Below are 16059 nucleotides of genomic sequence, written 5' to 3' on the forward strand. Positions count from 1 at the left end.
ATTACTTCAGTTCCAGCAAGAGTAAATCTGAGATGATTAATTTTTTTTTTTAGAGCCAAGAAAAGCATTAGGTGGTCCCTGTGGTTGGAAATGGCACTATAGGAAACTTTCATCCCTCTGTCAGGGATGGTATATTGCCTGCTCAGAAGGCAGGCTTTATTGGCACCTCATAGTGGTTTGATGACTACATGAAATAAACTCTTGGATTCATTTCAGCTTGTTAAAAGGAAAAAAAAAGCACAGTACAACCATAGCACCTTTGTTGACAGCCTTATTATACATGTCAAGGGCTGGCTGAATATGGTACCTAAAGTGTTCTCTTAACATTTGTTGAGTATTTGCTTTGTGGGTACAAGTAACTGGACAAAGTTCCCTTCCAGGGACTGGCAGACAGAAAGTGCTAATATTACTTGCTAAACAAGCTTTTTTTGAACTCCCTTGTGTTTTGGATAATGAGACTTGAGGCTCATGGCCTTGATTCACAGAAAGTGTGAATAATGTATAAAATAATTATACCTGCCCGCTGCAATGGTATGCACTACCATAAGCTGCCAGACTGGCAATGTGGCGGACACAGCTGTCATCTATATAACATTAAGTTCTTCCAGGCTAGCAGTCTATTTCTAATATTATATAGGTATTTTAAATCAATTAGGCAAGTCAGAAGTCAGCACAGCAGTGAAGAACAATTAGATAGTGTGTTTTTTGGGGTTTTATTTGTTTGTTTTTTGCTTTTCCATGTTGCCTGCAACAAAGCCACTGTTTCAAGTGACACTTCCCAACTATTTGAGAGTCAGAAGCTCATTAGCTTCAGTTTGATCAAATTCACTTGTAAGTGATAACCTCTGCTTGGAGAATAGTAACAAGACAGAAATTGCATGGCAGCACCGAGGAACACATACAAAGTCAGGAAAATGTGAATTTTCATAACTTTATTCTATTACACCAAAAAATTCTGGCTGTAAAATTCAGTAATTTTAAGGAAAGAAGATAAAATCAATATCTAGTACACCTATATGGTTTATTTAAGGTATTCCACTAAACTGATAATTTTCCTTTCTTTACGTGTGTTCTTTTGTGGTCAGAAGCTAGTCCTAGCAGCCATACTGAGGAGTGGATTTAGTAGTAGCATTTGCTATAGATGTAAAGAAATGGACATGCTCATTTTAGGAAACAGGGAAGGCTACATAAGCTCTAACAACAAAGATTTGTACAAATACTTTGTCTGCCTTCTGTTGTGTGATGCTTTTCAGGATTTCATCTTCTTCAGAACCAAGAAAAATAAATGTTTAGACTTGTGTTTTGCATTATTAACCTACCCTAATCATTAAAAATTAACCTCCAGCAAATATCATACGTATATGTAATGTATTATGAGGAAGAATGTTGAAACAGGAGGTTTTCAATGCTTGTCTTAGCATTTATATAGTTTATTCATCATTAAAATCAATGCATAATCATAACTGGATATATGAGCAAGCTGTCGGGCACACTGACAAATCCAAGGAGGCAAGTAATTTACCTGAGCCTGTACATTTGCCTAAGGAATAACAGGCTATGGTGGTAGTCTTTCCAACTGATAATTTTCAGTTCATTTTTCAAGTGCACATTTGAATAAAGAAAATACCTGTGAACATTCAATACAAGGACAAAATATGTAACTAATAAAATATCTTATCTCACAGTGCTCAGAAGTTGATAGGTACATGACAATGTAGCTGCTTGCACCTGTAGTTTTATTACCTGTATTATTGTATTTGAATGTCCATAGCAACATGTGATTCAGAAGTCTTTTAGATAACTGGGTATGAAACAGATGAATCAGTGGTCTGTCGATGGCAATAAGTCTGAGTTGCAGTGTATTAGATTTATAGAACAAACAGATCCATGTCTTAGTCTTTATCCTACAGAAGTTAACTGTGACATAATCTTGTTCCTATTGCAGCCTCTGGAAAGCTCTCAGACTCTGACCCTCTACTGGGAGTCTTTGTCACAAGATGACAGGAGAAAGCTTCCAGATAAGAATAGAAGCAGGATCTGAACAACTGCAGTGCTACAGAAGCAAACTTTCAGATGTTTCACATTGATTTGGATGAGGAAGGTGCTTAGCACTTGCTTTGCAGGTTTTAAAAGAGCAAGTGGCTGTATAAAATTTACTTTGGGGAAAATACTCCCGTGAATTACCTATAAATAAATCTCAGGCACTGGGAGTCAAGTTTATTTTAATTCCTGTTGGACATCAGCTTTCAGCTTGGAAGAATTTTGTCACAGCCAGGAAGGCACCAGAATCAGGTCAGATCAAATGTAGACTTTGGCACTTTGTTGTTGTATAGCAACCCACACACAACATGCTTTTTCTGTAGATCATGGAAAGATCAGTTAACTAGACTTGTCAACAGCTGTACCATGTTTGAGTGACTTTTTGTGGTTGGTTGACACTGGCCAGCAGCTAAGCACCCACACAGCTCCTTGCTCAGTCTCTCTTCTTGCATGGGAATGAGGGAGAGAACAGAAAAAGCAAAAGCAAGAAAAATTGTGGGTAAAGATAAAGACAGTTTAATAAGTGAAAGGGAAAAAAAAGGCAAACACAACATGAAAATATGCAAAGGCAATTGCTAGCTTCCACAAGAAGACTGGTGCCCACCCAGCATTCAAGGAACTACTCCCATTTCCAATTTTTATCAATGAGAATGTTATTTGATAGGTATATCCCTTTGGCCAATTGAGGACAGCTGTCCTAGCTGTATCTTCTACTAACTTCTTTCTTATTTGCTGGTTCAGCAGAGTGGAAAAAGCTTTAATGCTGTGAAAGCACTGTTCCACAATAGTCAAAACATTGGTGTATGATCAACACTGTTTTAGCCACAAATCCAAAACTTAGCACCCTACAGGTTGCTATGAAGAATATTAACTCCATTTGAGCCCAACCCTCTACATGTAACTCAAAGACGGAGATACACCATTGACCCTGATAATGGAAAAGATGATGAACCATTTGAAACAGGATAACTATGACAACATGGCAACAGGGACTGAGACTTGCAAGTAGACGTGTGCTAAAAACATAGCAACAGAAAGCATTTTGTCAGCTTATTATCTATGGAAGGACTCAGTCTGTGGCCCATTTAATCTGGAGCTGGAAAGGACATGACAAAAAGAAATGAACTCATCTCTCTTGCTAATCTCTGTGAAACCAAGTGGGCAAATAGTAAATACACCTTACAGTTTCGGTATTTGACTAGGTTTTTTTTTTAAATAAAATTTTAACAGGAGTTTACTAGACAGCAAAGTGCTTATTTGAAACTAGTTTAGCTGGTCACAGGAAGTGCTGAAGACAGAGATAATAGTAAGCCAATTTGTTGCATATTTTTTACTCCTGCGACAAGCTGTGTAATTATTTGAAACACCTATTTAGAACTCCTACATGAAGTCTAGTCCTTTGAATTCAACCATCATAGAACTATATGTGCATTGTAATTATATGTACAGAGTGGATAAAGAGGATGAATGAATGTTTCTGAATGATGTTAGGAAACTGATAACTGTGCTTGTTCTGTTGGCTAAGGGGAACATCTGGAAGAGATGGAATCTCATGACATTTATACATAAAGATTACTTAATGAATCAGTGCTTCAGGGCATGCTGTCTCCTCATGGGTATTGAATATCCTCTTCTCTAATATAACAGGGTTCTAAAAAACATTGCAAAAGTAACGTAGAAGCACTTGCCTCCATTTTCTAGAGAGGGGAGGAGTCTTAATGGTTGTGACATAAAGATGTTCAGCATGATTATGAAATATATTGTGCCCAATGACATATTAAGTGGCAAAAAACAGACTGATGTGAAACAGACTGATGTGCTTCTTCAGAAAGTCACTTCGCCCAGCCATCTGAATAGCTGAATTTTCTCTCTCCTTCATGTATCATGGCTCGAGGTAGAAACAGTAAATAGTTCTCCTTAGCTTTCATAAGATTCCTAGATGTCTATTGGAGTCAGCAGTAACTGTCTATTACATAAATATGTTTATGTTCAGCTGAATAATTTATTTGCCCCAGAATATACTTTTACGGTTAATTATGTACCTGGACAACCCAGGAAGTAATTTAAAAAGAGAAGTCAGATGTGTTTACAAATGCATGTCCCTTAGAAGATCTATGTGTACCACCACAGAATCACATCTTGGGGTTTGGATGGTGTATACAGATAAACTGATAGTATTAGCTGGTATTCTTCTCAGGAGTGGTGCTGAGCTTCATTACTTTCAGAAGAGTGAAGAGACAATTATGCCTCAGTAGTCACAGTCTTCCGTAAAGATTTTTGTTTCATGCAGAAAGCACAGTCTTAGTACAAGAAGGCACACATCTTACAAAACTCAAAAATTTCCAAATCACAGTGTTTGTGAGACACAGGGTGAAACACTCTCTGGAATATTCTTTATCTCTTAATTATACAGAGAGGCTAGATAGTGCCTTTATTTAGGCATCTTTTTCCAGATGAATGAAGCTGGGCAAAACTAATCCAGTATCTAACATGTTCTAATATGGTTTGAAGGAGATCTTTCTCACATTATTTTCATCTTTTTGTCCTTGAGATGACAGATACTGTAGGAAGCCATGGTTCTTAGATAGAGGCAAGCTCAGAGGGTAGGAATTTCTTATGTGCTCTTCTTATAATATTACTTATTCTGAATTTGCGAGCTGTGTGCAGCAAAAAGCTGCTTCTTTTATTTATTTTTTCCCCCTACTTTTCCTGATAAACAACTAAACCTTCTAAATGAGTTTTTTAAAGAAGTCCAAGTGAGATTAGACAAAGCTTGTCAAAAGACAAATTCAAATTATGTCAGGTCCAAAGCAGTACATAAAGATGTATCATTTGGCAGAGTGAGATACCCTGGGGACTGAGTACTGGTTAGTGATGTAGATTATTAAGATTTTGCTTGCTGCTGTGCTGGCCCAGACTGATTAAATAAGGGTTTGAAACTGATCCTCTGTTAGCTTAGCTAAGTTTCCCAGCCAGCCACATGCAGATGCATACTTGTTTTTCTGTACCAAGAAACAAAATCAGGTCTCAGACTGAGAACAAACCTGCTGACACATTTATTCTTTACCTTGAAACACTTACATGAGTGCTTTTCAAAAACAAATGCTGATTCTGCAACAGAACTATCATCTTAAGGATGGTCCTTTAGAAAGGTCACCTCAGAGCCTGCCTGTGTTATCACATTACTGACTAAGGAGTACGAGAAGGCTATTTCTCCTTTTTCCTTGAATAACTGAAGATCTTGGGAAATTTTGCAGTTAAATTTCCTCTCCTAAATCAGATAATAATGTTTTGAAATGCTGGGATTACTTGTGGAACAGCAATTCTGTAGATGAGCAAGCTGCTAGAAGTGCTGTGTTAAGAGGATTTTGCAAGACTGGATGCAGCAATACAGTAGGTCAAAAGGGAAGGATGTTCTCACTATACAGATTCTGGAATACTGCAGTAACTTCAGTAAAAATTACATGTATCAAAGATATTTGTGAAAGAAGGAAGTGGAATATAATGCATTATCGCCTTCAGAAGCAATACTCAGTTTCAGGGTAAAGTTAAGCATCAGGTGTTCCATTTGCCAACTGCAGTGGCAGATTAAAACAAAAAGAAAACCTTATGTCTACCCCTGATCTATAAAATATATTTTTTAGCTATAAAATGAAATATTTTGCCAGTAATTTTTGCTGTTCATAACCTGTATTTAACATTTCCTCAGAAAACAGGTTTTAGAAGGATTCAAAGTTCTCCTAAGATCTACTCATTCTTATTTTTGCAGAACTTATTGGCTTCTTTTCCCTGTGCAGTAAATCTTGAGGCTTACTGGTTTTGTTCTCTTTCCTCCTCTATCAATTGACCTTTTCTCAGCTATTTAATCCTGTAGGAGCACACTTCGGCCATGTCAGCTTTATCTTCTCCTTCTCTGTCAGAAACACTTCAGTAGACTATAGATATATCATCATTTGGCATATTATGTACCTAAGAGGTTTTATTTATGTGTTGGGTTGTAAAGTCCTCCATAAAGAGACAACTTTTACTTATATGCAGCATCAGCTCCATGCTAGCTGCATGCAGTCAGCATGATACATGCAAAATGCAACCAGGTCTTTAAAAGTAACTACTAAATTTTAAGCATTCACATTAACACATAATTAATAGAGTTGAGAAGCAGAGGACGCTGAGCATCACTGTTAAAAAGTATCAGCCTGAAAACTACTGGAGCTAATGTTGATCACAGTGATAACTTGCTGGAGTTCTGACCATTCTTGCACTTATTCTACACTGACATGAGGTGTATTTGTCATAAACAGATGAATCTCCAAGAACTTAGATTTTCTGGCAAACTCAGAACCAAGCCTCAGATATCAGTAAAGCCCACAGTGTAAACAACCTTTTATCGCACTGGGCATCCAAATATCATTTCAGTATACTCTTAGGTTTACTTTTCTTGTCTAAAAATAACATTGATACCTATGTTCTCAGGTTTCTTACCTGCAGGTAATTTATCTTATGTTACAGTGGTTTTGCTCTAATCTAATGTCCAAAGACTTAAGAGGCAAAAGCATTCACTTTTTATTCTGGGAGAGGCTTTGCTGACTTTTGCTTTAAAAGTCTGTGAAGAATAAGTGAAAGCAAAAGAATGTATTTTTGCAGCATGTACCAATCTTCTAGTAGTCTTTGATCTCTTTAAGACTATTCATGGTCTAAAGGACTACCTCACTTTTACAGAAATAACTGAAAACTGGATCTGAAATAATTGACACCGAAGGGAAAACAAATTAAATGTAGTAATCTCTATCCACCACCTATTTTTTTTTTTTCCCAGTGCTGACTTTAAAGGTAAACTAATCCTTTTTTTTTTTTTTTTTGAAAAGTAATTTAGTGATAGTGAAGACACCATATTATGAAAGCAGACATGCACACACTATTCACAAGGAGGATACCTAATGAAGATTTAAGGAAAAATACATTTGTCAATATTAATAGTTGTCTTATGCATTTTTTCTTATTTACTTAGAAGATTTTTCTTTCTTAGTTTAAAGCCATAAGTGAAAACCAAACAAACAAAACAAAAAAAACCACAACCAAAACAAAACCCAACAAGACCAAGCCAGTAATATACTTTGTGCTCAAATAAGGCTTCAGAAAGTCTGCAAGAGACATGTATTTACCTCCTAAAAAATTGCCTTTTGCAAAACTAGCTGAGACAACACCATTTCTCCCTTACCAACCTGGGATGAACTCTTGATTAATACAGCCAGTAAGGAAAAAAAATGTGGAGGACCAGCCTCTACTGGTTTATGTGAGTAGATTTTATAACAGAAGAGGGTTTGTTGGGGTCTATTGTTGTAAGCTCTGTTAAATTTCATGGGCCAGATCACATCCTCCTATGGAAAAAGTTAAAAAAAAAAGGCAGTCTAGTGCCCGAAGTTAATCAGAATAGTATGGCACACAGTTTTTGCAAGAGGTATACATACACATGGGGCAGATGTACATAAATTCCCTGCCTGAGAACAATTTCTGAACAAATGGGGGACCATAAAGTATCACAGAGCCTCTGTGGATTAGTGGGACTGACAGAGGCACCCAAGCTGGGATTGAAGGTTTCCTCGCTACTCCGTCAACTTTGGTGGTGGAATTTCTCCCTCATGGGCTGACTCTTTTCATAACAAGAACATAAAGACACTGTCTAGAAGGGAATGACATGACAAAGCATTAAGTAACATCAATGTTACATCAGAATTTCTTTTGAAACGAATACTGATATCATCACTGTTCCTCTCCAAAAATAATTTCTTCATAGGTGTGCCAGAGGGTACTGAGGTCCTGGGCAAGTTATTTTTAGCTTTTCCACTTTTTGTGCTCATCCATACTTACTCGAAATCAAGACCATTTAGGTGGCAGAAAGCTGCCATGTAAAAACAGAAATTCAAAGCCTTTTACCTAAAACTAATGATAGAAAATTGAAAATGGGATAGAATATAATCAAATCATATCCAATTTAGAAAGTAATATGCATGCGTTTATTCACAGCTAATGCCTAAATTTCCCTCCTCTAAAAGAAAAGTAGTAGCCCCTAATATTAGCATTTAACATAGTAGCTTGTAATTCAATTGGAATCTTGCTTCCATTTTTGTAGGATATTCTTTATCCTTATAGTGCCTTGGCCATGGCAGCCAAGATCAGCCTGTTAATGATGCCACAAAAGAGGTGGTTGTCCCAGTCCTCTTCAGAAGGAGTTTTGTGTTAAGCCAGGCTAATCTGATAATCCATTGCACTTCTTTAAAATTCATGTATATCTCATTCATGGATTAAAACAAAAATAATATTTGCAATTAAAACACATATCAGAGGTAAAAATTCAGGTAACAATTGTTGGAATGAGGGGCTCCAGGAGCCATTTGCTTCTCATTGACATCTCCATATTACAAAACATGTGAGATTCGAAACATCCACAGATTTACACATTGAGCCTTTTTTTTTTCACTGATGTAAACAATATTAAAGCTGTCTTAGCAGTCAGAGATATGACGTTGGTCTTATTGCCACTCTACTGAGATGCTACAGAAAAGAAGAAAAATGAGCAAAGTTCAAGGCAAGTTTTGAGAGATCTCCAAAGAAAAAAGTGATTATAACTTCTCCTTTTTCAAGAGGTCAGTTGTTCATTGAGGCAGTCTCTGAGGGTGACATTACATTATTATATCAATTTGTCACCTAAATTAAAGCCATTTAGCCTGTTATTTAGTGTGCAGCTGCAGAACTGATGTGTTTTATTTTATTTTTTAATGTGTTTCTTTACAGATGGGAAAAAGAAATCTCTATATGGAGGTAAAAATCACATCAGAACCCTCTAAAGATGTTCCTCATGATAGAAACTGTCTCTGGTAAGAGGAACAATAACCTGAACAGATCAAAGTGCTCTCATTTGTTACATATATCTTACTTGTTGGCTAAAACACAGCAGTGCAGGGATATGTCTTTACACAGCCACCTTGTTTTCTTTACATCTGTCCTATTTTTTTTCTGATAACATGCTTTCCCTAAAACAGGTTTAACTGCATTTGTGTATCCACAGGAGATACTTTATCTGCCATGACCATGGATAGTGTCTTCTTAATTCTGAAATAACTTTATTTCCATTTATACATTAGTACTAATATTATTTTATATGTTTACAGATTTAACTTCTGATGTTTAAAATGTTTGTTCAGTCTACCAGGAATGAGAAACAATTCTGACAAGATAGATGACCATGTGGTAAATACCTACTGGAGAAAGGCAAGAGTTTTGTAAATTGCTATCAAATGAAAACCAAACAGTTCTACTCCCATTTTAATCTAATTAAAAGCATATTCAGAATTTCTTGAAATTATGGTCTAATTGTTATCCCTTTCTTACTTTATGATCCAGAGTGCCCTCAAACACACTGTGTTAGCCAGAGGCAGTATTCCTGTCATTATGATAAAATTTTTTACTTTGAGAGTAGTTGACCTTCTAAAAACCATGCTCTTTTCATATATTTTTGCTTCCTTTTTAGTTTTGTTTAATACTACAGTATCATTTTTCATTACTTGTTTTTTCTTCAATCTCTTTGCTTTTGATCACTTTTCTAGATTGCACTTCAGTTCTTAACAGTCTCCTCATCAAAAATCTAACTTTTTTTTTTCGTGTATCCTTTTACTCAGCTCAAAGCAATTGCTATGTGGGCATAATTTTATATCTGAAGACTCTGAATAAATTACTTGCTTCCAGTTGGACTCTGATATCTCACTCTCAAGCCTGTCAGCTCCATTTGACATCTTTAACCCTTCACAACAGCAAAGTTTTATCAAAGCACACACTCACAAGCAGGCAAATGATGGCGTCCTCTTTTCTGTGGGTAGTAGGAGTGGGATTATACCACAGGGTGCCAGGCTGTAGGGGACAGTTACAAGCAATAGTTAGGTTGAGCTTTTAGTGATGGGATGATATGCAAGAAGATTGTAGCTGGCAGTTGGTGGAGTGAGCTTGGATTAGTTATGAAAGCTCTTTGACAGAATTATCTGATGTCCGGGAGGTCCTGAGCTTCTACACTGTGATTATGATTTAGCATAATCTCATTTTTCTTCTGCCGAATCTGACACTGAGGAGCATGCGGAGACCTCAGACTGAAATTCAGCTTTAACCATTCCTTATTTATGTCTATTAAAATGCCATTTTGGAGATATTATCTGAATTGATTCATGACCCCTCAGCACTTCACTGAGGTGTTGTCCACAGTCCTTTTAAGAAGCCTTTCTAGTGAAGTATGACAGGAAGTAATGTCAACCTGACAGAAGAACTCAGCAGGGAATGTCTTAGCACCCTGTCAGGCACCTCTGCACCTTTTTTTTCCCACAGTGCAAGAGGAAAACACCACTTTGTAATGATAACTCACTGCAGCTCAAGAGAAAAGAGCAGAGAAAATATTACTTACAGCAACTAGTTTCCTCTCCACCTCTTGGAGTTCTTCATCCATTTACAGCCCTTATATATTTTTGCAGGTACTTTTGCATCTTGAGACAACTGTATTTCTAGAGAGACCTGTGCTGTTAGAGAAGGGGCCTAGCTCTTCTTTGTACCCCTCAATTTTCCTTTTAGCTGGAAGAGAGCAGAATTTTTGTACTTCTCTCATGTTTTCTCATCAGCTCCTTTCTTATGACACTCTGCCCTGGTGAGACCACATCTGGAATATTGTGTCCAGTTCTGGGCCCCTCAGTTCCAGAAGGACAGGGAACTGCTGGAGAGGGTCCAGCGCAGGGCAACAAAGATGATTAAGGGAGTGTAGCATCTCCCTTATGAGGAAAGGCTGAGGGAGCTGGGTCTCTTTAGCTTGGAGGAGACTGAGAGGTGACCTTATTAATGTTTATAAATATGTAAAGGGTGAGTGTCACAAGGATGGAGCCAGGCTCTTCTTGGTGACAAGCAATGATAGGACAAGGGGTAATGGGTTCAAACTGGAACACAAGAGGTTCCACATAAATGTGAGAAGAAACTTCTTCTCAGTGAGGGTGCCAGAACACTGGAACAGGCTGCCCAGGGGGGTTGTGGAGTCTCCTTCTCTGGAGACATTCAAAACCCACCTGGATACATTCCTGTGTAACCTCATCTAAGTGTTCCTGCTCCAGCAGGGGGATTGGCCTAGATGATCTTTTGAGGTCCCTTCCCATCCCTAACATTCTGTGATTCTGTGATGGCTGTCAGAAATCTGTTTTCCTCAGAAATTTTCTTTTGATTTGAACCGATCTGGCAAATCAGAGCTTAAACTGCAAAATTAAATTAATTTGACTTATTAATCTAGGTGCTTAATATAATTATACTTTGACAGATATGAACAAACTAAAGCTTCTAACTGTGTGTAAAGGAAATAAATAGATATATTCAAATTCTTTCTGTTTGGACACAATGTGAAGATCTGTAATCTTTCTCACAAAAGCCCCTTTAAACAGTAAATGTTTCCCTCCATTCACATCGAGAAACAAATCTGTTTAAAAAACAGTTGCTTTAAGCATTTATTATTTAACCTTACAGTAAAATGTTTATTGAATATAGTTTCAATATTCAAATTTATAACAGTAATTTAAAAAATTAAATAAAGTTAAATTTGTGACACAAATTAGCTAAAGGTAAGCAACTCTAAATTCAGGTTGAAAGCATGTTGTTATTTGTATTCAGTTTAAAACTAAACAAGACAAAGTACAATGGTAGAGGTGGAAAGAATCATGGAAGATTGAGGAATGATAATAAAAGTCTTCTGAGTGCATTGTAACTGTTACAATTTAAGTCTTCTTTATTTTTAATTATTAAATATAGCCAAAATGGCATACATTTGGAAGAAATAGCTTCTTTAACTCTCAGACCTTTGAGAAACATGATTAACTTCTTAAACATTCTTTTGACCAGATCTGGAAAGTATTGGCATATTAAAAGCACAAAAGTCAAGTCATTTATTTGTCAAAATGGGATGTTTTACCAAAGCAGAAATATTTTATGAAGGGGTAGCTGGATCCATGGCATTTTCAGGGGAAGGCAAAGACAAGGTCAACTAAGACACCAGAAGCACATCTTCAGATCGTAGTGTATCTTATTTGGAGCAATTTAGTGGAAAATATTTTATTCTAAAACAGAAAAGACAGAATGTCCACTTGTCATTATTTATGTCAGTACCTTAACAAATGGACTAAGAACTCTCACAGGATGGATTTCCTTAAAATAATGAAAAAAAACCCTTCTATTTTTACATCATTTATATCCTTGATGCTTGTTATAGTAATGAATTGTCATTTTATTTGTAGGTGTATTCCAAAGGCATCTTTCTATATCCCATACAAATATAATGACTCACATAGAAGCCCTTGCTCACGATTCAGTTTCTCACACATCCCAACATAGATTGTGTCACCTCTTTTGCTGCTGCTGCTGCATTTGAAGGGCACAGACACACCCTAATTCCTGTGGAAATCCACTAGGTGCATGTACATCTTTTGGAAATTGTAGGATGTCTCAAATGAGACTAGACACGTATGTTTAAACATCTCCCAAATGATTTAATTCTACACCACATTCACTAGTAATATCCCACTAGTTTAAAGGGGAATTTCTCAGCTCATTTTTGTAGACAAAACAGGTATTAAGGCTGCATTTCTGAGGTATGCCCCTAGAACCCCTCAGTATATCAATGGAAAAATCAGTTATGACTGATGCAGCTGCTCTGGAAGAGCAAAGTTGTATCAGATGAGTTAGCTTGGATATGTATTAACCATAGTATCACTTAGCCAATAAACTTTTTGAACTAAATAGATGAACATCATTTAGAGAAGAGTGACTGAACTTTTGGATGCTGCTCAAGATTGTTCTATTGAAACAGTAGCTCCTCATTTTTCACTGAGATGCACTGCTGAGAAGGAGGCCAGAATGAACACTTGTATCCTTCCAGAGAAGCATTTGTATGTAGACTGCTGTCTTTTCATTCTGCTTGTTCTGTCTCTCTCCCTCTTCCCTGTTTTCTGCGGGAATGGGATTTAGTTAGAAGACAGGAAACTAGCCAGGGTTTCGAATACACTTAGAGTTTATCTGAATACTGCTAAAGCTGAAGAGGCAAGCTTCCACCTGAGGGATGTTTTTTAAATTTGCAGCTTTCTGATTATGATTCATTCCTCTTGTTATTGTCATTAGAAGCCACTCTGGGAAGAAAGACGAAAAGTAAGTGGGGACCATATATTATTTCATTCAGAGTCCCTGGAGCACTCTGAACATGAGAGGAAAGCCAGATCAAATAACTTGAGTGATATTAAGTCAATAACTTTTACACTTTTTGCTTTTCTTACACTCCCTCAGTTGCGATACACTGACCTGGTATACACATGGATAACAGATCTTAAATTCATGGAACATCCAGTTTCATTATGCTTTATTACAGAAGCTAGATGAGAACGTAAGAACAGAATACTAATCAATCAAACGGAGACTCTTTTTAGCTGAGATAGCACAAAAAGTATTTATGAACTGATGCTCAGAGCTACGTTTTTTCAAACGGCGAATTTTATGTGTAAAATATTTGAGGAACAATATATTGTCCTGGAATAGATACTCTGAAAAGCTTATGCCAAAAGAATACTATTAAGTTTGCAAAGGCAAACTCTTCAACATCGAATAAAACTGGTTGCTTCTTAAGTGAGATCTGTTTATTACCTGGGACCATAATTAAAGTGATCACATACTACTTTTCTCCAAGGGACTTCGTCCTTATTTGATGTTCAGAGTATCATGCATTAGTCAGTGGCCTTTTCTCAGATCCTCTCTGTGGAAAGATGTGGACTTTTTTGTAAGGTAATAATCTGTATGCTATTTTAGGACTGCCCAGACAGCTGCAATCCACTTTCACATGTTCTTGCAAGACCAAGCAATAGTATTATATATGTTTTAAATAGAAAGTAATGCATACATTGAAAAATTAAAAATAAAATATTAATTAATCACATATAAGATGATGGAGGAAATTAGAGTAGTGATAGGGGAGTTGGTTGTCATTCTTCAGTTGCTCACATTTGGTGAAATTTATTGTTTGTCATGAACCGAAGACCTGTCACAGGAAATTTCAGCAGAATTTCTTTAAGTTTGGCAAGACTATAAGAAGCTGAAACCCAGATACTACGTTGGACAAATATTACCCAGATATGTTTCGTTAAATGTTAATATGTCAAAAAACAACCAACAATGATTGTCATAGTTTTCTTATCAGATTTTGTACCATATAAACAAGTCTCCTTATTTTTTGAATTGAGCCTTTGGGATTAATTTTACAAAATATACTAATACCTTGTAGACAGTAACAGACATAATCAGATGAAATATGCATCTGATAATGAAAGGATCTCTTATATACAGTGAAAAAAGTTTTTGAAAAATCATGGAAATTGTGTTGTACTAAAACTAATCAAGGCTTTTTTAATCAAGAATGATGAACAGAAATGTGGAAAAATAAGACATAATTAAAATTTAAAAATTAAATTATTCTGATATCCAATGGTGTTAAAAAGTAGCTGTGGTGCTTTATGTTATTTTTCTTCCTTTGCCTCTAGAACTGTTAAAAGACCAGCACTCAGTAAAGCCATGACACTGAACTGGGAGCCTTGAAAATGAATTCTGTTCACAACTCTGCAAAGGATTTGCTTTCCGACCTCCTAGTTCTCTTTTCTTTCAGAATGTGATGGTTTAAGGGTTTTGTTTTTTATTTCTTTATTATTTTTTTGCATGTGGGAGGGAAATAATAGATCTTGATAAATCTTTGGTCCACGCCTAGCCAAAATGAGAAACTATACAGAAAAACAGACAATTATAAGAAAATAAAAGTTAGATTTAAACCTCATCTCTTTAATAATCCCTATGACAAGAACAGGAAAGATTTGATTTCATGTGTTTTTAGTATTCGAGTTCTAACTTGTGAAATCTTCAAGCTCTTATGTAAACTATGACTAATACTGATAGAAACCTGTCTATATGACTGGCAATTATTAAATTTGATCCTTAACAGATTAAGATACTTTGGTATAAATTCCCCACAGTATTAAAAATATGACAGTCTTGGTCATATCACATCCTAGCTGGCTTTAAACACAATACAGAAACTCTTGCTAGCCCCAGTTCTCAAAACAGAGGCTGTTGCTCTTGGTCCCGCTAGCCCTGGCTCATCGCTTCTTATTTGACCTGGGCTTATGGGCAGCTTGTTAGCTGTTAGCTTGTTAGCTTGTTAGCCCACTTTTGGAACAAAATGTCATCCCAAGCCTCTGAGAAGCTGAGCTCAAAACCTGGGCTAGTATAACGAATTTAACTGAACAGTGCCAATAGACCTATCTCATCAGTATCTACCAGCTATATTTTTTTCCCCCTAAACTAGCTGAAGACAAACTTAATGATAAACTAGTGTCCTCTTCTAGATTGAGCCCTAAGCTATAAGCACAGGACTCCACCAGACAAAGCTTTAACAAAAAACCTGGTTTTAAACTTAGCCGGTAACCCCAGTAAGTCCTCTAAATTGTTTTCCTAGTATGGCGACATGAAATCTAATTCTTGGAAGTCCTTCCAGCTAATGTCTTTTTTATTTAGCAAACTTTGAAAACCAGGCACTTAAGTACTAGTACTAGTTTAGAGGCTTTTCCTGGCCTGAACTTTAAACTCTAGGTGAACTCTAAACCCTGCCTGAACTTGGTAGGATTGACTCTGCCAAGCCTAGCCTAACAGGATTCAAAACAATAAAAAAACAGTAACATGTTGTCAGCCCTTGATATGTTTAGCCTCTGTCCTCAAATCCCTAGCTATTCACCTAATATATTTTGAATTATCTGTCTTTCTCTGTGCTATCTCTAACTCTAGTTCAGATTCTTAGAGCTTGGAATTTACCTAGTCTGTTAAGCCTTGTTAGCCAAAATCCTCATCTTAGCTTTGACCTTAGGATTGATCCCTGCTATCCCTAGAAATATTTTTTTCCTTGCAGACTACAAAGACCATTGC

This window comes from Columba livia, chromosome 3 (assembly GCF_036013475.1).
Source record: "Columba livia isolate bColLiv1 breed racing homer chromosome 3, bColLiv1.pat.W.v2, whole genome shotgun sequence".
Taxonomy (NCBI): domain Eukaryota; kingdom Metazoa; phylum Chordata; class Aves; order Columbiformes; family Columbidae; genus Columba; species Columba livia.